Source organism: Schistocerca piceifrons, chromosome X (genome assembly GCF_021461385.2).
Source record: "Schistocerca piceifrons isolate TAMUIC-IGC-003096 chromosome X, iqSchPice1.1, whole genome shotgun sequence".
NCBI classification, from domain to species: domain Eukaryota; kingdom Metazoa; phylum Arthropoda; class Insecta; order Orthoptera; family Acrididae; genus Schistocerca; species Schistocerca piceifrons.
In genome coordinates, this window is record NC_060149.1 from 631,571,920 (window position 1) to 631,595,863 (window position 23,944).

Sequence of the window (23,944 nt, forward strand, 5' to 3'; positions counted from 1 at the left end):
GGTGTTGGCCCTGTGTGCCTCGGTCGTATGCAGTCCTGATTGTGGCGCTCACCTGCACGGCGCCAAACACGCATACGACCATCATTGGCACCAAGGCAGAAGCGACTCTCATCGCTGAAGACGACACATCTCCATTCGTCCCTCCATTCACGCCTGTCGCGACACCACTGGAGGCGGGCTGCACGATGTTGGGGCGTGAGCGGAAGACGGCCTAACGGTGTGCGGGACCGTAGCCCAGCTTCATGGAGACGGTTGCGAATGGTCCTCGCCGATACCCCAGGAGCAACAGTGTCCCTAATTTGCTGGGAAGTGGCGGTGCGGTCCCCTACGGCACTGCGTAGGTTCCTACGGTCTTGGCGTGCATCCGTGCGTCGCTGCGGTCCGGTCCCAGGTCGACGGGCACGTGCACCTTCCCCCGACCACTGGCGACAACATCGATGTACTGTGGAGACCTCACGCCCCACGTGTTGAGCAATTCGGCGGTACGTCCACCTGGCCTCCCGCATGCCCACTATACGCCCTCGCTCAAAGTCCGTCAACTGCACATACGGTTCACGTCCACGCTGTCGCGGCATGCTACCAGTGTTAAAGACTGCGATGGAGCTCCGTATGCCACGGCAAACTGGCTGACACTGACGGCGGCGGTGCACAAATGCTGCGCAGCTAGCGCCATTCGACGGCCAACACCGCGGTTCCTGGTGTGTCCGCTGTGCCGTGCGTGTGATCATTGCTTGTACAGCCCTCTCGCAGTGTCCGGAGCAAGTATGGTGGGTCTGACACACCGGTGTCAATGTGTTCGTTTTTCCATTTCCAGGGGTGTATATTAACTATGCACATGTATTCAAAAGTACATCCCATCTGACAATCGAACACTGACTCTCAACGTGGAAGGCTAGGATCATAACCGCAGAGCTACACTGTCCGTCGAGTTATCAGACTTTCATTTGAATATTATACGCTCTTGGAAAATTTCTCTCGAGAATTATTGAGAGTAGTATGCAAATACTTTAGGAAAGAGATATTTTATTTTTGAACGCCATGTAACATACAAATTATACAATTACATATGCTCCACTAAATCCAGCAGCCTTACTTAAATGTTTCGAATCCCATTTTGATTTATTTTGTTCTGATTGTTTCTTAAAACTATTCTACATTTAAAGTCGATAAAATTATTAGTTGCTGTAAATAAGAGAGAAGAAAGGCGGATGAAGTGGCACTACGAAGGTCCCTTTTCTACCTTTGTAATGCGGAATCCTCAAACGTCATCAGTAGAAACATAATTATTATTGCAATTAAGTATTTATTTATATTGTACTACTGTGCATCACGTGTAAATGTGATGTACCGTAACTTTACGGCCGATAGGGATGTGAGTTTGCAGTAAAATTAAATATGGGCTGTATTGGCTATGTCTGGCACTCGACTCACTCGCGCAGCGTAACAAAGGTATCCGGTTGCGCCATCCATACTACTGCTGATTATTGGTTATATTTCGCCAAGGTGGACTATTTTTCCTTCAAGATGGCGCGCAGGCTTTTCAAAATAAATTCTACACAATGGTTTTTTCAAACAGGAATATAGACGAAAATCTAACGATAGTTGGTTCAAATGGCTCTGAGCACTATGAGACTTAACATCTACGGTCATCAGTCCCCTAGAACTTAGAACTACAACACCCAGCCATCACGAGGCAGAGAAAATCCCTGACCCCACCGGGAATCGAACCCGGAAAAACGATAGTTGAATCAACGAACTGAGATATCCTACTTTAATAGGAAATGACACGAAAGACGCTTAATGGAATGCTCTTTTGGGTATTTTACAAGAAATAAAAGTTAAACTTCTCCTTCATATGAAACAGCTCGGCACCGCAACTGGCCCGATGCTTTCTGGTAGCGGGTTGGCCATCCCTGCTCTAGGACAAACAGGGCAATATTTCCACGTCAGTTATACAGAGCTCATACACACGCATAACAGACGTGCAACATCATCAGTAGTCACACACACACACACACACACACACACACACACACACACACACACACACAAGTCGCATCTGGAAACCTGGACCAAAATGTCAAAGTACTCCAGCCACTATATAAAGAGCATAAAACAGTTCTGTTAGAAGAACAGGAGATATATTCACATTGCAGTAAATATACAGATAAAATTTTAAATAAAATACCTGGAAGTGAATCAGTGAATTTCTTCAGGTGCTTCGCCAATACACCTGGTGATCAAAAAGTCAGTATAAACTTGAAAACTTAATAAACCACGGAATAATGTAGATAGGTAAAAATTGACACACATGCTTGGAATGACATGGGGTTTTATTAGGATGGCGCTCCACCTCATACTGCTAGACGCGTGAAAGATCGCTTGCGCGCGTCGTTTGGTGATGATCATGTGCTCAGCCGCCACTATCGTCATGCTTGGCCTCCCAGGTTCCCAGACGTCAGTCCGTGCGATTATTGGTTTTGGGGTTACCTGAAGTCGCAAGTGTATCGTGATCGACCGACATCTCTAGGGATACTGAAAGACAACATCCGACGCCAATGCCTCACCATAACTCCGGACGTGCTTTATAGTGCTGTTCACAACATTATTCCTCGACTACAGCTATTGTTGAGGAATGATGGTGGACATATTGAGCATTTCCTGTAAAGAACATCATCTTTGCTTTGTCTTACTTTGTTATGCTAATTATTGCTATTCTGGTGAGATGAAGCGCCATCTGTCGGACATTTTTCGAACTTTTGAATTTTTTTGGTTCTAATAAAACCCCATGTCATTCCAAGCATGTGTGTCAATTTGTACCTCTTTATCTACATTATTCCGTGATTTATTCAGTTTTCAAATTTATACTGACTTTTTGATCACACGGTACTTAAATAAAAATAGTAACACATGGAAATAAGTATCACTGTAAATAGATATTAGCAATTATGACACATATTGTTAATACGAACACCATCTATACAAACGCATATCGTACCATGTCAAATACCTACAGCTTTATCTCCGCTGGGTACATCTAAAAACTTCTATGAAACAGTTTCTACATCTACATCCATACTCCGCAAGCCACCTGACGGTGTGTGGCGGAGGGTACCCTGAGTACCGCTATCGGTTCTCCCTTCTATTCCAGTCTCGTATTGTTCGTGGAAAGAAGGATTGTCGGTATGCTTCTGTGGGGGCTCTAATCTCTCTGATTTTATCCTCATGGTAACTTCGCGAGATATACGTAGCAGGGAGCAATATACTGCTTGATTCCTCGGTGAAGGTATGTTGTCGAAACTTCAACAAAACCCCGTACCGAGCTACTCAGCGTCTGTCCTGCGGAGTTTATCTATCATCTCCGTAACGCTTTCGCGATTACTAAATGATCCTGTAACGAAGCGCGCTGCTCTCCGTTGGATCCTCTCTATCTCTTCTATCAACCCTATCTGGTACGGATCCCACACTGCTGAGCAGTATTCAAACAGTGGGCGAACAAGCGTATTGTAACCTACTTCCTTTGTTTTCGGATTGCATTTCCTTAGGGTTCTTCCAATGAATCTCAGTCTCGCATCTGCTTTACCGACGAACAACTTTATATGATCATTCCATTTTAAATCACTCCTAATGCGTACTGCCAGATAATTTATGGAATTAACTGCATCCAGTTGCTGACCTGCTATATTGTAGCTGAATCATAAGGGATCTATCTTTCTATGTATTCGCAGCACATTACACTTTTCTACATTGAGATTGAATTGCCATTCCCTGCACCATGCGTCAATTCACTGCAGATCCTACTGCATTTCAGTACAATTTTCCACTGTTACAACCTCTCGATACACCACAGCATCATCAGCAAAAAGCCTCAGTGAACTTCCGATGTCATCCACAAGATCATTTATGTATATTGTGAATAGCAACGGTCCTATGACACTCCCCTGCGGCACACCTGAAATCACTCTTACTTCGGAAGACTTCTCTCCAGTGAGAACGACATGCTGCGTTCTGTTATCTAGGAACTCTTCAATCCAATCACACAATTGGTCTGATAGTCCATATCCTCTTACTTTGTTCATCAAACGACTGTGGGGAATTGTATCGAACGCCTTGCGGAAGTCAAGAAACACGGCATCTACCTGTGAACCCGTGTCTATGGCCCTCTGAGTCTCGTGGACGAATAGCGCGAGCTGGGTTTCACACGACCGTCTTTTTCAAAACCCGTGCTGATTCCTACAGAGTAGATTTCTAGTCTCCAGAAAAGTCATTATACTCGAACATAATACGTGTTCCAAAATTCTACAACTGATCGACATTAGAGATATAGGTCTATAGTTCTGCACATCTGTTCGACGTCCCTTCTTGAAAACGGGGATGACCTGTGCCCTTTTTCAATCCTTTGGATCGCTACGCTCTTCTAGAGACCTACGGTACACCGCTGCAAGAAGGGGGGCAAGTTCCTTCGCGTACTCTGTGTAAAATCGAACTGGTATTCCATCAGGTCCAGTGGCCTTTCCTCTTTTGAGCGATTTTAATTGTTTCTCTATCCCTCTGTCGTCTATTTCGATATCTACCATTTTGTCATCTGTGCGACAATCTAGAGAAGGAACTACAGTGCAGTCTTCCTCTGTGAAACAGCTTTAGTATTTCGGCCTTTAGTCTGTCATCCCCTGTTTCAGTAGCATTTTGGTCACAGTGTGTATGGACATTTTGTTTTGATCCACCTACCGCTTTGACATAAGACCAAAATTTCTTAGGATTTTCTGCCAAGTCAGTACATAGAACTGTACTTTCGAATTTATTGAACGCCTCTCGCATAGCCCTCCTCACACTACATTTCGCTTCGCGTAATTTTTGTTTGTCTGCAAGGCTTTGGCTATGTTTGTGTTTGGTGTTTATGTTTGTGTATGCAAGTTTGCTATTCTCGATACGTAACGTGCACAGAAATTTATGTTTTGTTTAACATGTGTGAGACTCTGAACAAATGAATCTCTTCCAAATTTCGCCAGTAATTATTTATATGAAGGTCGATAATCAGTTGAGGATTGTGCTTTCCTTTTCATATTCTATTAGTCAACAGAACAAAACAGAATCTCACACGTCAAAAATGTGAAGGAAAATGGCATAGTTCACGGGAAAGAACACACATGAAAATGGGAATCATTTGCGAAATGCGTTGTGTAAAATGAAAACAAAAGAAAACCGTTACTGATAGCATAAATGTTATTTGTAGACAAAGCCATAAACTATGCTCTAGTATACTAAAATCCCTTTCATAACGCTAAGAAAACGTGTGCACAGAATTGGTTTCAGCACGCACTCTATTTTCCTTCCGAACTGCTCTCGCTTATATCTTCTCGTCGATAACAGTCTTCCTTATTTTTGTAGCGGCGTTCGTAGCGACAAACAATTCGCTGTAGAAACGGCTTACGAAGTCACCGCCACACTTTTAATAGCGGGCCGACCGGTCCGCTGGAACAGTGAACAGAAAGATGAAAACCCAAACACTCTGATTAAATAAAAGTCGGTACTTATCTTTATTAACGAAGATACAGAAACACAGTAGTGAACTCCGTGTCTACAGAGATCTGTCTAGTTCTAGTCGGAGCGGCTAGGTCAGCGTCGGCTGACGACAAGCAACAACTCTGCTGCGATGAACACACAACTGACTAGCTAGTACACAATTCGGTGGCGAGTATACAACTGAGCGGCGAATACAGAACTGTCCTAGCGCTCGCGACTCCAGCGCTTAAGAAACCAGAAGCCAGCGGTGGCGCGCGCAGACTTGCGGCGATTTCCTGTCTCGCTGGCGCTGCTTATGCGGACGGCGTCCGGACTTTGATGCTGCCAACCTTTTGGCAGCGGGCTCGGGTGGCATTACTGGCTAGGATATAACACTTATAGCCTTTTTATCGTCAACTTTCAAGCCGTTACGACGAAAGAATTTTCGTTCGTTTGGCTGCATAACTAGAGTTTTTGTAACTGTAACTACAATCATTTCAGATCAGTCTTCCCTCTTACATATTTATCTATCTTCTCATAATGTTCTTTATATCTTGCATATAGTTTTTATATCTCAATGGACCATCCTCCATTTCCGAATGCTTCACAAAAGTATTGACTACATCTTAGTGTCATATGTTAGACTAGGAAGAACTGGGTGGTTGCAAACTTTCTGATCCAGAGTCAGAGATAATCTACATTTGCCACATTATAATGTGGCATTATATTTCTTAAATGAATTTGAAGTTATTTTTATCGTTTTTTTATTTTACGTATGATCCGGTTGCTGATTCTACATAAATATGGCGACATGTTCAGTAATGTTGTTAATAATGTTCATTATTCACTCACTCAAGTTTTCTAAGTATACTTTCTCTGGTTTATTTGTATATACAAACATCGAACTGTAGAACCCACAAATATTAAAATACCGCCAATTTGTTCGGGGAAAAAAAAAATCACAAAGGGAATCCCATAAGGTTCAGTTTTCGGTCTACTGCTATTCAATATATATGTGAATGATCTTCCACTTAACATTCAACTCGCAAAATTGGTACTTTCTGCTGACCATAGTAGTATTACAATAAAGATCAGTAGACAGAAAGCAACGGAAGGGTTTGTGAATGATATTATCCAGCGCATTATTAAGCCCATTCTCTTAAATGGACTCCTAAGAACTTTGAAGAAACACATTCGGTTCTCTACAACAAATAGAGTCTTACTAACAATTGATGTAGCACATGAGCAGTAGTCAGTAAATAGGATAGATTGCTTCAGATTTTTAGGTTTACACATTGATGAAAACTTAGACTGGAAGAAGCAGGTTACTGAGCTCCTCAGACAATTAAGTTCCTCTACTCTTACTCTTCGTACAACCGTTAATCTGGGAAATAAACTATCAACTCCTGACATATTGTCCATATTTCCACCAAATAATGCTGTACAAAGTAATTTTCTGGGATAGCTCATCGCGTAGAAGGAAAGTGGTGATTGCAGGAAAGCGAGAAAAAAGAATAAAATGTGGTGTGCACACACAGGCGTATGTAGATGCCTCTTCAAGGGGCTAGGAATATAACCTGCGCCGTCACAAAACATTTATTCACTAATGAAATTTGTCATTAAAAATCTATCACAGTTTGAGAAAAATAGTGATTCACACGCGACAGCGGAAAAGAAAGGGCCGCTGCTGAATACAACAAACATAACGCACCTGTGTCGCAGGTCCTCTAAACGCCAAAAGCCTGTGCGGTAAAGTCGTTTGATTATACACAACGTTACCACAGGAGACCACTAGAGAACATTACTCACTATGGCAGTACGTCCAGTTGTAAAATAATACCGCTATAGAACAAACAGTGGAAAACACGTTATTACAGATCAGCCAATCCCTAAAGCTTGTAAATTAAACTTCATTACAATAAGTGACACTTCAGAAGTCCTACCACACACATTCAATGACGAATTGTTGTTCGTGACACGAATTTGAAGCCAGTGTTAAGCAAACAAAGCATGCGTGTCTAATTGAGATTCGACTAGGCCTAAAGAGACGTAAAATATCGAAGTGTTCACCGGTATCATTTTACAAGGCCGGTTGTCTGAAACTGGAAGCAAATGCCGACACGTTCAGCACTGCACCAGGAACCCTATTACGCTTATATAGCACCCACCTGTGAAGTAACCGCGAAAGGTTATGTAATAAAGTGCAGTACACAAGTGTGAAAGGCCATGAATTACAGTTGTGGTGATGGACAGAGAGTAGAAACCAGTACCTGTATGATTTTTTAACAAAGCACAATCAGATGTCAGACAGCAAATATTTTCAGCAATAGCTTGATACTGTAATCTGGATCGACGTTACAAATGATTGTTGTCTGACAAATATTCAAATCCGGCACCTTTCGCTGTTATCTTATAGCCATGTGCATGTGTTCGGCTAGAGGTTTGTAACGAATACTTCTGTGCTGCCTGGGACTCCAACGCCGTGCATATCGTCGTTATTGACCCCACATGAAGAGGTGACAACTATCTAACTCTCTTCCACTAGTAGTTACGATTGCGTCTTTCGTAGTCTCCAAGAGGAGGTTGGTATCGTGAGGAGAAGACGAAATGATGGGACAGTGTCATCTTGCAGGGGAATGGGAGCTAGAATCACAGTCCAGTGGCAATATCTTCAAAATCCCGAGGCCACGTACAATTAGAAATGAAGGTCCTATGATATTACATGACGACTGGTTAGTGAACTAAAATAACATTATTAGTGTAAGAAAATATACTAGAGACAGAGTTTCTGTGAGCAGAGACTTCCGAGTCTGGCAGCCAAAGTTAATCCAAGTCTGTTCCAGTCGGTGGCTCACGGACACGTCTAATGTTGATTTAGAACCACGTCACAGGCCTGCGTACTTTACTTGGCGTTACTGGAGGTGAAGAGGGTATGTTTGTGGCTGTTAAAAACTGGTACATCCACCGGGAATCGACGAACTCCTTAGCTATTACAAGCTAGCCTTTGTCCAACCAGTCACAGAATTCCACATGTGTTAACATTATGTTTTTGTCATAATGGGGTACGCAGCAAACAGTACGAGAAGTATGACTTTCACTTGAGCTATGGTGGTGAATAACGTATTCATGGCTTAGTAGCCAACTTCATGCAGTGCGGACACAAAGCCGTCATATCAAACACATCCTTTTCCTTCTTGTTTTACGCCGTATTCCGCCTGTCTGCTAAGGGCATCAGTCTGACAGACGGTCTGAGACAGTTTCGGTCATTTTCTAACAAGTCTGTAACTGAAAAATCTTGCGGAAACTGGTTTGTGAAATGGCTCGTGCGTGTCTCTCATGGTAAGACCAATTTCAGCGACCGCTTGACACAAACTGGGGTCCGACCAAGCGATCGCGTCGCATCGGGCATAGACCGTACGATGTCCAGCGGACTTTTCTGTGCTCAAATTAGCAAGTATAACATTATGTAATGTTGCATATGATATAATTCTATGTTTCAGCATACTCCCCGGTGATTTTTATGGCATATTGCTATAAATGAATTTACTTACGGTCGTATTTTGCTCAAGTTTCTAGTATAGTTCGTACTACGACAAATGAATATTCCTAATTTTTAACGTTTATCCATTAGAAAAGGGAGTCTAAAACGGAGTGTCACATTTGTCACATTGTGTTCAGTTTGTGTCTAACGAAAATGCGAAAGCAGTGTAAGCAATTCGAAACACCTGTGCCATATATGAAGCGAGTGCTACCGAGAGAGTCAAGTTGCATCGTTGCAGGTAATGATCGTTTTGAGATATATCAATCGTCACATTCAGGATGACAAATAGGTTTTGCTGAAGGACGTTTCTGTGATTTACTACTATGATCAATGACAGTGTATCCGATAAACGGAAAGTGTGACATCCGATGTCTCTTTTAGTATCGAAAAGCCACGATCAAGCTCCAGTTAGACTGAAGGCCCACGAAGCAGAGAGATTTGTACGCGACGTGATACATGTTGACCCGAAAGAGCTGCTAGGTATCCACTTATCTAACGTCCCCAGCATTGTATGTCTGAAGTTCACTGAGAATGAGGTCTGCGACAAACTTCTCAGACGCTCGACGGAAGGTTATAGGTTCTGCCACTCTGACGTAAACTTGGGTATTGTAACGCTAGAAGATACTGTACTGGGAATACAAAATGTGATCGTGTTTGAGCTTCCATTTGAAGTTCCAGTGGATTTGGCTACCCTTGCTCTTCGACCCTATGGCACAGTCCTCGGCCATACGGCCGAAAAATGAAACACCTTCGAAACTTACCCTGTTCTTAACGGGGTGCGACAGGTCCGTATTGAATTGCACCGCCATATACCTTCGTATCTCACGACCGCTGGCTGCCTTGCGATAATTACTTAAGACGGTCAGCCGAGTACCTGCTCCGGATGTGGACAGGTAGGACACGTGCATACCGAATGCCTGCAATGCCGTCTCGTACATACGCTCTCAGCGGCTCAGATTCGACCGTCGATAGCGACCTCTATGCCGATTACGTACGTTGTGGCGACGAGACGGGAGACGCCAGATGTCTATGACTACCCTTCTGTATTGGTGCAACCCTTGGGGGCCCCTGCAACAGTACCGGAGGGGCCTCCAGCGTCTTCCAGCGCCGATGCTTCTATTGACCTCTCGTCGAGCCCAGGCGCACCGCTACAACGACAAGCCGGCGGTGAGGTGGAATTTGAAGAACAGGATGCCGCGTCCACCCCCTGCCCTACGCCGGACACAGTGGCGAGACAGCGTAAACAGAAATCACCGAAGCGCCATCAGAAACGGTGTATAACGACCGACGTAGTAGAACGGCCCGAGGCGGCAACGATGGATGATGAGGTGCGTCAGCCGATAAACCGATCCGACACAGCCGGCACTAATGTATCACACGGTTCGACGTCTTCTCCCGCTACCGCTGAGTCTGCGCATCTTGGGGATGCCGGAGATCACCGAAGCCCCGATCCCAGGGGTACACCCACCACTATGTCTGCCTCTCGAGATCCAGGGGTATCGAACTCCCTGGGAGACTGGGTGCAGGAGATGGAGATGCAGGATGCGTTTCAGGACCCTGACGATACACCGATGGCGTTGGCAGCGTCTACGTTGACAGTGACAGTTGCCTAGCCCGGCATGACCGATAACCGTCGCTTCCTATCTCTACGCCCTGAAGACGCTCCACACCACGGCTACTGCCCATCTGTAATACCAGGACAGCCTTCGTGACTTAATGGAACAGGCATACCGCCTCGCCACGATAAACGTCAACGGCATTACTCCTACTCTCAAAAAACGAATGCTGCAAGATACGTAACGTGCTGCCGATCTGGATGTTTTTTTCCTTCAAAAAGTCCGTTCAGGACTCTGTATCGATCTCTACGGTTATGACTCCTACGCCATGCCTTCAGATTTAGGCGGGGGAGGTACGGCTATTCTGCTGACGCCACTGATGTATCCAATTTACCGTCGGCCAGTGGGGTCGCACTCACGGTTGGTACAGTTCGTCTGGTGAACCTGTATGCTCCTTCCTGCACCGACAGAAGGAGAGAACGCCGCACCTTTTTTGACGAAGACATAGCACTGCTCTTACAGGGCAATGCCGACCACTTGATAGTAGGCGGGGATATCAATAGTGTGCTGAGACCATCCGACCAGATGCCGCACTATACCACCTGCCCAGCACTTCAGACGCTTGTATAGGACTTGGCTTTGTCGGACACTTGGGTCGTCCAACACTGCGACCGAAAGGCATACACCTACTTTACTAGTCATTCCGCGAGCCGTTTGGATCGAGTCTACGTCACACGCGGACTGAGATCGGCAGTTGTCAACGCTGAGATGTAACCGGCAGCGTTCACGGACCACCTAGCTCATGTGTGTACCCTCACTCTCCTCCGCTAACGCGTCAGACGAAGTACACGTCCATGGCGCCTCAATGTGGCCCTTCTTCATGAGGTAAACTGCAGACGCGAAGTTGAGTCCACGTGGAGCAGATGCCGACGGTGATTACCCGCCTACGGTTCCGTACTTCAGTGGTGGTTACGGTGTGGCAAACCCGCCCTTTGCCACACATTAGCTCGCTATGGACGAGATAGATCGCGCTGGTATACCGCGACCACTGATTTCTACCACACTGCGATACGTGAACTGGCTGTGCAACCGCCGTCGCCGGAACGACAATCGGCAGAACACCACGTCAAGGCACAGTTGCTACGTATCACCGTCGTACGTGCGGGTGCGAGCAGGACAACTGATGATAGTGAAGAACAACCTTCCCTACACCGTATCATTCAAGAAAGTAGAAGACGCAAGAGGCAGCTGATTACGAAGGTCGAGACGGAGGATGGATGACGAGCTGAAACGCAAATGGATACTGTCCGAGCATTCACACAGTCATATACACTTCTTTACAAGCGAGAGTACAACATGGATGTAAGAGTCAGGGAAGTCCTACCTGACCTACCCGTCTCTCGGAACCGACGAGATTATGCTACGCTCTTGTTGGAGGTGACATTGGAAGAACTACGAGAGGCTATGTTGCGCGATGATCCCAAAAAAACACCATGCCCTGACGGACTCTCTCTTGAATTTTACAAAATGTTATTTTGATCTTATGGGCCCAATGTGGGTCAGGATGCACAGAGAACAGCTGAACCCCGATTTTCAATTACCATCTGAATTCATTGAGGGTCTCTTGATTCCGATGCCCCAACCCGGAGAAAGCTGTCGCCAACTTGATTTTCGAACACTGACGATGCTAAACACCGACTACAAACTCCTGATACGCATCGTCCGTGAGAGGCTCAAATCTACATTGATCAACCCTGCCTGGGAGACAACACTAATGTGTTTACGACTTTGAGCACCTATAGAGACGTGGTGGCGCTTATGCAAATATGCCGCCTCCACGGCACTCGTGTTGCGCTGGATTTTGTCTATGCTTTCGATCGTGTAGAGTATGGTTTCCTGCGTGCAGTTACAGAATACACTGGTACTCTTTTATATCCCGATACCTATAATCTATTCTTCGTTCTGAAAACTTTCCTTTCTTTTCTGTCTCTCTTAAGATAAAAGAAGCTGTGACATACGTCTAAGTTAGGAATAGTTTGCAAGCTTTACACTCTTATATTTTGCGCTACTCAACTCCTGTTCCTTTCTAGATCTCTCCCTCCTTCCCACTACACCTCTCTTGACATCTGTATCCACATCTACATGAATACTCTGCAATTCACAATTAAGTGCTTGGCAGTGGGTTCTTTGAAGCACTGTCACATTGGTCAGGATACCTCCCTGCAATGTAAAAAGCCTACGTTTCAATGTTTCTCGTACGAAACGAGCTGCCCTTTATTGAAATTTTTCGATGTCTTACGTCATTCCTACCTAGTAGGGATGCCATACCGCGCCGGAATACTTGCGAAGAGATCAGGCAAATGCGATGTACGTGGAGACTTTAGTTGATTTGTTGCATCTTCTACGTATTCTGCCAATAAAACGCGGTCTTTGGGTTTCCTTCCCCATAATATTTTCCATTTGACGGTTCTAATTTAAGTTGTTAGTGATCGGAGCTCCTAGATATATAGTTGAATCGACAACTTTTAAATGTGACTGGTTCATGGTGTTAGCGAAATTTAACGGATTTGTTTTGGTATTCATGTGGAGAACCTCACTCATTTTATCGCTTACGGTCAACTGTCACGTTTTACACCGCGAAGATATATTTTCAACATCATTTTGCGATTCACTTTGTTCTTCTGACGAGTTTACTACACGGCAGCACTACCTGCAACAAATCTAAGAGAAACGTTCTGGCTGGCTGCTAAATAGTTTATATATGTTAGAATTAGCAGAAGGTCTATGCCACTTTATTTGCGGAATCACACTCATCACTTACGTTTCACTAGGTGCAGCGAATTGTAATGTTTCAGACATAAAATCTCGAATCCAGTCGTACAACTAAGACGATAATCAATGGGAAAGCAACGTGGTTGGAAGCCGATTATGGGGAATGATATCAAAAGCCTTTTTGGTACTCTACAAATAAAGAATCAAATTGAGAACTCCTGTACACAGTACGTCGTGCGAATAAAGTGCCATCTGTGTTTCACAAGGGCAATGCTTTGTAAATCCTAGTTGATTTGATGTCAATAGGTAATAAATTTCCGAGTATTTCGTAACATTGGAACGAAGTATTTGTTCACACGTCCTGTTACATGTCGCGTCAATGAAATGGATCTGTAGCTCAGTATATTACGTTTATTTTCTTTGGTATGTACTGCGGTGGTCTCCGCAACGTTCTTTCCTTCTGCGTCACCATCAATAGTAGAATATTCATCATGACGCTGTAGGACTAGAATTTAAGCCGATGCTCTCCTAAATTGTTAGCCCACTCAAGAAAGACACTGCCTGTAGCTATTGCTGTGACTATGATAGCGTCCTGACAACATAGTGAACCATGTCTGGTGACGCTGTGATAGTATTGTCACTTCCTGGAATGACAGACCATTGTCTTTCAAGGTTCTCTTGATATATATGTGGTATGCCAATCAAAGATTCTGAACGAATAACACTTGGGGTATCACCGACTTTTCAAATATATATTTACAGACAGGGGAGATTACTTTCACGCAACTAATCTCATTGTCTACGCTGCGAATTATCTGTATCAGTCATCACAAGGGCGATGAGGAGGCCATGAATGCTGAAGTTAGTCGCTCGCTCCATGAAAATGTCAATGCACGGAAAATAGTAACAGGCAATAGCTCTCAGTCCCAAACTGGCGCGAGAGTAACAATTTTTCTCTTCTATGACAGAGGTACAAACAGCTAAATCGAATTCAGGACGCCTTTGTCATTATAAAGCGTCTCGCTACGTCCAGTAACCAGCAGATCTAGAAGTGAGAAACATAAAATAGTGCGGAACTGCTACTGAAAAGTTACAGACCTGTTCATGAAATCGTATCACTGAAAAGTCTGTTAACTGCGTTTCCAGTAGCAACTTCTCTCCCAGGCACGCTGTCGTATTTATGTTGAAGTCCGGTAAAGGTACTATTCGTTGCGTTACCTCTAGCCGAAAATGTGCACATATCGCTACTGGTGACGAAACAATAAATATTTCATTTCTATTCCCAGCTATAAGATAACAGTGAAAGGTGTCGCGTTCGTTTCCCTCCCAAGCATATATCATTTGTATCGTCTTTTCAGGTTGCTGTATCACGCTATTGGTGAACATATTTACTATCTTATATCATGACGTGTCACACTTACTCATTTTACTATATTACATACCTTTCGTTGTTACTTCTCAGGGACAATGTAAGCTTCGTGGGGTTGCCGCTGCAGTGTTACACGTATCGTCATTTATTTGAAAGCTCAGATTTCGGGTTTGTGAACTGATTCTGGTGAACACTTCGATATTTCACGTCTCTTTAAGCTTAGTCGTGTCTTGATCAGACATGCAAGCTTAGTTTGGTTAACAATGGGTTGAAATTGAAACCATGACCAAAGCTTGTAATTTAATGAGTGCTTACCACGAAATGTCACTTATTATAATAAAGTTTAATTTACAAGCATTAGGGACTGTATGATCTGTAATAACCTGTTTTCTAATATTTGTTGTATAGCGGTATTGATTTTCTTCAGGACTGACTGCCGTAAGGAGCAGTGTTCTCTAATTGTCTAGGGGTACTCATTGCATATAGCCTACCGACTGTACTCTGTAGCGTTTAGAGGATCTGTGACACAGCTGTGCTGCGTTGGTTCCATGTACCCAGGTTCGATGTACACAATGGAATTCAGGAATGGCTCACTTTTTGTGCTTTCGGAGGTACATACCTACAACACTAGAGGGAAAAATAATCTCCATTATGCTTTGTTAAAGCTATCGGTGGCTCAGAAAGGAGTTCAATATGCTGCAACACTTTTTTTTATCATTTGTACAGTTGCATCAAATATCTGACAGTTAGTGAAATTTTAAATACACACACACACAAAAAAAAATCGCATCACCTCGTTTCCCAGAGTTCCGGAACCTGTACAGAAAATTGGAATAGAGATCAACACAAACATCATTTCCGCCCTTTTTATTGTTCTTGAAAACCACAAATTGCATGTTGTACCACTATACAGCGAGACTTACAGAGGAGGTGGTCTAGATGGCTGTACACACCGGTACCTCTAATACCCAGTAGCACGTGCTCTTGCATTGATGCATGCCTGTATTTGCCGTGGCATACTATCTACAAGTTCATCAAGGCACTGTTGGTCCAGATTGTCCCTCTTCCCAATGGCAATTAGGCGTAGATCCCTCAGAGACGTTGGTGGGTCACGTCGTCCACAAACAGCCCTTTTCAAACTATCCCAGGCATGATAGATAGGGTTCGTGTCTGGAGATCATGCTGGCCTCTCTAGTCGAGCGATGCCGTTATCCTGAAGGAAGGAAATCACAATATGTTCACGATGGGGGAGCGAATTGGCGTCCATGAGGACGAATGCACCGCCAAAAAGCTGCCGACATGGTTCACTATCGGTCGGAGGATGGCACTCACGTATCGTACAGCCGTTACAGCGCCTTCTATGAGCACCAGTGGCGTACGTCGGTCTCACATAACACCACCCCAAAACAGCAGGGAACCTCCATCTTGCTGCCCTCTCTGCACAGTGTGTCTAAAGCTTTCATCCTGACTGGGTTGCCTCCAAACATGTCTCCGACGATTATCTGGTTGAAGGCATATGCAACATTCATCGGTGAAGAGAACATGATAAAAATCCTGAGCTGTCCATTCGGCATGTTGTTGAGCCCATCTGTACCGCGCTGCATGGTGTCATGGTTGCAAAGATGGATCTCGCCATGGACGTCGGGAGCCAAGTTGCGCATCATGCAGCGAGTGTAATTTAAAATCATATTTCTCCTGGACAACTCGTTCTATTCCACTGTTGAATTTTTACCTAAACATTGGTAGCCTCTATGAAAAGTGAAGAGATTTAAGTGCAGCTGCATGAGTGGGACTAGAATTAGTAGTCTGTTTATTCGCATTAACAGTAATCATATACACTGATCATCCAGAACATTATGACCATCGACCTACTATGAAGATAAACCCGTCCTGACGATAGCAGCGTCACGTGACGAGGAATGACTGCTATCAGACACATACACAGCGCGTGTAGCATCAATGAGCATGCTGTCCGTGTGAAGAATGCGGAAGGCGTTCGATTTGTTTGAATTTGACCTAGGTCAGACTGAGATTTTCCGGAGGCTCGGCGTGATTATTTGGGAAACTGCACGACTTATCGGCTGTTCGAGGAGCCGGAGGTTCGACACGAGCATTTCGGAAGCTGCTCGAGTTGTTGGGTGTTCAGGGAGTTGTGTGATGAGTGTCCTCAACTCCTGGCGAAACCAAGGTGAAACCACTTCAAGACGTCGTGGGGTTGGGCAGCCACCAATCATTACAAATGTGGGACGTCATTGGATGGGCAGTCCGGTAATACAGGACAGGCAAATGTGGCGGAATTAACATAAGACTTACATGCTGAGCAGAACACGATTTTGTCTGAACACACAGTGCACCGAACACACCTAACGATAAGCCTCCACAGTTGACGACTCATGTATGTGCCAATATTCCACGACATTGGCAACAACGACTGAAATGGGCACGTGACCATCGGCACTGGACGTCGGCGCAATGGCAGAGCGTTGCATCGTCAGATAAATCCCGATACCTTCTCCAGCATGCCAATGAGAGGACGCGAATCCGAAGTCTTCCAGGTGAACAGCTCAATGACACTTGTACTGCGGGATGGATACAAACTTGCGGCGACTCCATTATGCTCTGGAGAACATTCACGTGAGCATGCATGGTTCCTGAGGAGCTCGCGCAAGGAACCATGCCGGCCAAGGAGTATCGTACACCGGTTGCAGACCACGCAAAGCCTTTCACGATGATCACGTTTCTTGCGTCTGTGGCATTTTGCAGCAAGATAATACGCCATGTCAGAAGGCCAGGAGTGCGGTGGAGTGTTTCGAGGAACACGGTGGCGAGTTCCAATTGATGTGCTGGCTCACGAACTCGCAAGACCTTAATCCAACCGAACACATCTTGGATGGGGGTTCACCGTGGCGTCTGAGCTCATCGTTGCCTTCCCTGGAATTTACGGGAGATAAGTGACTTGTGTGTGCAGATGTGATGCCAACTGCCTCCAACGACCGACTACGGTCTTATTGCTTCCGCGCCACGATGAGTTGCCGCTGGTATCCGTGTCAAAAGTGGACATAGCGGCTATTACTTAGGTAGTCATTATGTTCTGGTTGACAGTGTAGACATATCTCGTAAACTGACTCGTTCTCCATCATTTCGAAAAAAGAATTGTTCAGGTGATGTCTGGAACATTTAACTAACTAATCCACAACTATTCGTTTCGAGAATCACGCTCTCAACATTTGGCTGTCCGTATTTAAATCATCAATCAGAAGTACTTGAGCACTGCTAGTAGAAGTCAGAATGAAGTAATTTGGACACAAATTGCTAGTCTTGCCTTAATATTTCCAACCTGTGTCCATCTGTTCAATCCCATCACACCACCGCTCGTTCGCTACTGTATTTCTTTCTTATCTTCAGTGTTCTCACCGCGTACTCTTGTTGTCACGCCAGACGATTTTTAGTAGGGTAGGTGGGGGTAAAGCCCCGCAATTTCCAGTTTTTCTAACATTGTGGTCAATTAGGGGTACTTTTTTGCGGAGTTTTCAATTAAAGTTATTGGTTCTTCTTGTACCTGTAACCCATCCAAATTCCAGCTCTGTGTAATTATTCATTACAAAGAAATTTACAATTCAGCAACCAGAAAGTGGTTTTTTACACCATAAAATGGAGTAAAGCCCCGCTGTGCGGGTCTTTACCCCAGTTGAGATAAACACATTTATCAAACGTTGTGTAGACGTTCATCACAGACCGGATTTTAAAAATTAAACTTTCGTTCCATTCTGATCTGATCGCCATCATCAACATCAGTATGAGGTGTCTCTCCCACGTGCACTAATATACATAAATATTAAATGTGTCATGCAGGTAAACAGTTTCTGACAATAATCTTACGAAGTTTATTGTCGTGCCAGAAACACGAGTTGCGTCTCATCACGAAGATTGCTGACATTCGTTTGATGAATCCTCCAGAAGGGTGGTTCACACCCAAGGAAGTACCGTACAAAGCCCTCCTTCGACCGATACACGAGTATTTCGCTGTCATCTGTGATCCTCACCTGGTAGATTTGGTGAGCAATAGGCAAGATCCAAAAAAGGAACACCGTGTTTCGTCACTGGTTAGTTTCATGAGCGCTAAAGCATCACGGATATGCTCAATGAACTTATGAGGTAGCCGCAAAAAAAGAGCCGTTGTCCATGACGGAGTGGTTTACTCTCAAATTTGGTTCCTAGAAAAGTCTACCAATTTTGGCTACCGCCTACACATATCTCGGGAACCAACGTGAAGATAAAATTAGAGATATTCGTGCTCGTACAACATTTATTTCTTCCGCTCACCATTCGCAACTGGAAGAGCAAACTGGTGAGGTAACAGTGATGCTCTCAATGCTCTCCGCCATATACCGCAGGGTAGCTTCAGATTGTAGATGTAGATAACACTTGATGCTCCGATTGCAGCGGGGACGTAAGAAAAGTGAAATAACGCAGGTGATAGATGTGGACTGATGCGGGGATATGTGCGATCAGCGGAGCCTGGACTGCGGAAGGACTGCGGTGTAACGCGATAGCCGCAGAACTCGAGCCGTCCGCGGAACCCCGCTGAGCTCGAACACATGACTTAACCACGGCTGCGGTCTCCTCTCGCTGCACTCTATCGCATGTCCCTCTAAAAACCGCTTTTCGCTACGGGGTCTGAATACAACGAAGCCGTCAACAACACTTAAAGAAAGGGAACACAGACGAGAGCCTTTTATTCCAGAACAAATAATCTGTACTCATTAGCAACTGCAGTGCATTTGTCTGTGGTCTTGGAAAGAAAGGGTTCCTGTCACCAAGCTGAATGAAATACACCGCCTGATAAAAAAGTGAAACACCCACAAGATATGGCCGAATTTCGACGTACCTTCGCACAAGCATGGTGTGGGGAACCATCGAGTGTGTGTACAGGTTGCAGCTGGTAGTGATTAGGGGAACTCTGAAGGAACAGCAATACGTCACGGATATCCTGCATCTGAATGTGTTACCTCTCATCCGTCAGCATTCGACAGTACTGTGGTGCCATCTTTCAACTGGACAATGCTCGTCCATACATGGAACGTGTCTTTACGAAATTTCTGCGTGATGTTGAGGTACTTCAGAGGCCTGCGAGATCCCCCCCAACAGAGTATGTGGAGGACAAGTTCGTACCTCAAATCTGTTTCAGTGCCAATATCAAGTATATCTAGGACCAGCTACAACAGTTGTGGACCGATTTGCCTCAGGAGGGGATACAGAGACTTCATAGAAATCATCTCAATCATATCCTTGCATATATCCAGGCCAGAAAGTGTGCAAAGTGATATTAGTAAGTGGCCTGATACCACCAAATTGAAAATTTCATGGCAGATTAAAACTGCGTGCTGGACCGAGACTCGAACTCCGGACCATTGCCTTTCTCGGGCAAGTGTCTACAAACTGATCTACCCAAGCACGATCAAGACCCGTCCTCACAGCTTTGCTTCCCCCAGTACCTCGCCTCCTACTTTGCGAACTTCACAGAAGCTCTCCTGTAAACCTTGCAGGAGTAGCACTCCTGGAAGAAAGGATATTGTGGAGACATGGCTTAGCCACAGCCTAGGAGACGTTTCCAGAACGAAATTGCACTTGCCCGCGAAAGGCAAAGGTCCCGAGTTCGTGTCTCGGTCCGGCACACAGTTTTAATCTTCCAGGAAAGTTTCATATCAGCGCACACTCAGCATCAGGGTGAAAATTTCATTCTGGATACTAGCAAATTCTTTGTGAATTATACTCGATTTTGTAATCATTGACGTAAGACGGCATTTCCTCTCAATCCTTGTAAAATTTAATTCGTTTTCTCCTCTTCTTGTGGGTGCTTCAGTTGGGATGGGATTTGTACAGGCCTTGTACTGGGCCACCAACCAAGAACAGGAGGAGCAAACTGAACGACATGAGGGTATTAGACTGCTGCGATGACCTGCATACTAAACGCATTGGACACCCCTTCTGTTGCCTCAGGTCAAAAGAATGTGTCATGAGTACCTCGAGACAGGGACACGCCAGCTGCGAGAATCTAATGCCAGGGATAGTAGATACTGACGTCACAGGTCACAATTGAGGACCACGTATTGTAACAGAAGATAAGCAGATCACAGAACAGTAAAGAACTCGCTAATTTAGTACTGGAAAACGATAACCATTGTTCAGCCATGCAATCCATAAGTACCACCTCATTCTGGTGCGCAGACTCCGCATATGCAAGCATGTACCCGTGTCCATCACACACCAAACTGTACAGACATCAGGATAGGAAAAAAGGAATTGTCTTCAGTCGATTCTAAGTACGGAAAATATCTTCTAGATTGAAAAGTCGCAGTTAACGCAGAACAGGGAATCAGCGATCATAAAGCGGTTACTGCATCGATGATTTCAGCCGTGAATAGAAATATTAAAAAAGGTAGGAAGATTTTTCTGTTTAGCAAAAGTGACAAAAAGCAGATTTCAGAGTACCTCACGGATCAACACAAAAGTTTTGTCTCAAGTTCAGATAGTGTTGAGGATCAGTGGACAAAGTTCAAAACCATCGTACAATATGCGTTAGATGAGTATGTGCCAAGCAAGATCGTAAGAGATGGAAAAGAGCCACCGTGGTAAAACAACCGAGTTAGAAAGCTGCTGCGGAAGCTTAGGGAACTTCACAGCAAACATAAACATAGCCAAAGCCTTGCAGACAAACAAAAATTACGCGAAGCGAAATGTAGTGTTGGGAGGGCTATGCGAGAGGCGTTCAATGAAATCGAAAGTACAGTTCTATGTACTGACTTGGCAGAAAATCCTAAGAAATTTTGGTCTTATGTCAAAGCGGTAGGTGGATCTAAACAAAATGTCCAGACACACTGTGACCAAAATGCTACTGAAACAGGGGATGACAGACTAAAGGCCGAAATACTAAATGTTTTTTCCCAAAGCTGTTTCACAGAGGAAGACTGCACTGTAGTTCCTTCTCTAGATTGTCGCACAGATGACAAAATGGTAGATATCTAAACAGACGACAGAGGGATAGAGAAACAATTAAAATCGCTCAAAAGAGGAAAGGCCGCTGGACCTGTTGGGATACCATTTCTATTTTACACGGAGTACGCGAAGGAACTTGCCTCCCTTCTTGCAGCGGTGTACAGTGGGTCTCTAGAAGAGCGTTCGAAAGGATTGGAAAAGGGTATAGGTTATCCCCGTTTTCAAGAAGGGACGTCGAACAGATGTGCAGAACTATAGACCTATATCTCTAACGTCGATCAGTTGTAGAATTTTGGAACACGTATTATGTTCGAGTATAATGACTTTTCTGGAGACTAGAAATCTACTCTGTAGGAATCAGCATGGGTTTTGAAAAAGACGATCGTGTGAAACTCAGCTCGCAATATTCGTCCACGAGACTCAGAGGGCCATAGACACGGGTTCACAGGTAGATGCCGTGTTTCTTGACTTCCGCAAGGCGTTCGATATTGTTCCCCACAGCCGTTTAATGAACAAAGTAAGAGCATATGGACTATCAGACCAATTGTTTGATTGGATTGAAGAGTTCCTAGATAACAGAACGCAGCATGTCATTCTCAATGGAGAGAAGTCTTCCGAAGTAAGAGTGATTTCAGGTGTGCCGCAGGGGAGTGTCATAGGACCGTTGCTATTCACAATATACATAAATGATCTTGTGGATGACATCGGAAGTTCACTGAGGCTTTTTGCTGATGATGCTGTGGTGTATCGAGAGGTTGTAACAGTGGAAAATTGTACTGAAATGCAGTAGGATCTGCAGTGAATTGACGCATGGTGCAGGGAATGGCAATTCAATCTCAATGTAGAAAAGTGTAATGTGCTGCGAATACATAGAAAGATAGATCCCTTATGATTCAGCTACAATATAGCAGGTCAGCAACTGGATGCAGTTAATTCCATAAATTATCTGGCAGTACGCATTAGGAGTGATTTAAAATGGAATGATCATATAAAGTTGTTCGTCGGTAAAGCAGATGCGAGACTGAGATTCATTGGAAGAACCCTAAGGAAATGCAATCCGAAAACAAAGGAAGTAGGTTACAGTACACTTGTTCGCCCACTGCTTGAATACTGCTCAGCAGTGTGGGATCCGTACCAGATAGAGTTGTTAGAAGAGATAGAGATGATCCAACGGAGAGCAGCGCGCTTCGTTACAGGATCATTCAGTAATCGCGAAAGCGTTGCGGAGATGATAGTAAACTCCGCAGGAGAGACGCTCAGTAGCTCGGTACGGGGTTTTGTTGAAGTTTCGACAACATACCTTCACCGAGGAATCAAGCAGTATATTTCCACCTCCTACGTATATCTCGCGAAGAGACCATGAGGATAAAATCAGAGAGATTAGAGCCCACAAAGAGGCATAGCGACAATCCTCCTTTCTACGAACAATACGAGACTGGAATAGAAGGGAGAAACGATAGAGGTACTCAAGGTACCCTCCGCCACACACCGTCAGGTGGCTTGCGGAGTATGGATGTAGATGTAGACTTTGGTATACTTTTGACATGGTACGAGTATCTCGAAAACCACAAGAGCCGATGTACACATCTTAAGAGCAACAATCCTCTGAGGAATGTGGTAAAAGTAGTTGGTTACGACAGTGCCTGAACCAGAATTTTTCATGACAGATTAGACATATGTGCTAAACCGGGAGTCTGACGTGGATGTCAATGACACACAGAAATAGGGAGTCGCAGCTCCTCCTCCTTGTCGCTCTTCAGTTAGGATTTGTATTCTACCATAGTGTCACATCTTGCGCTGCTGAGAAAGGTACTATAATAGAGAACAGTAATATCTTTGGATTTATTGCCGTATCTGATACAAAGTCATGAGTCATGAACAGAGAATCAGCTCTTCTCCGTCCTTGGTCAATGGTTCGTCAATTCGCTCTAGAGGACATATCCTCTGAAACTCCTTGAATAAAATAAATAAAATCTAAAGCAGTCATGAATAGTGAGGGTTTGTAAATCTTTATCATAAAAATTCTATTTATATACATAATCTGTGTCAGGAAAAACCATAATGAACAAAAGAAAAGTTGGCTGTTTCATATTATATATGCGTGTGAGTCATCTGTTGAAAACCACTTCAAAGTCAATCTACACATCACAAAATTGTTGAGCCTTTTGTGGTTACCTGTTGTACTTACGTTAGATTTCGTCTAGGATT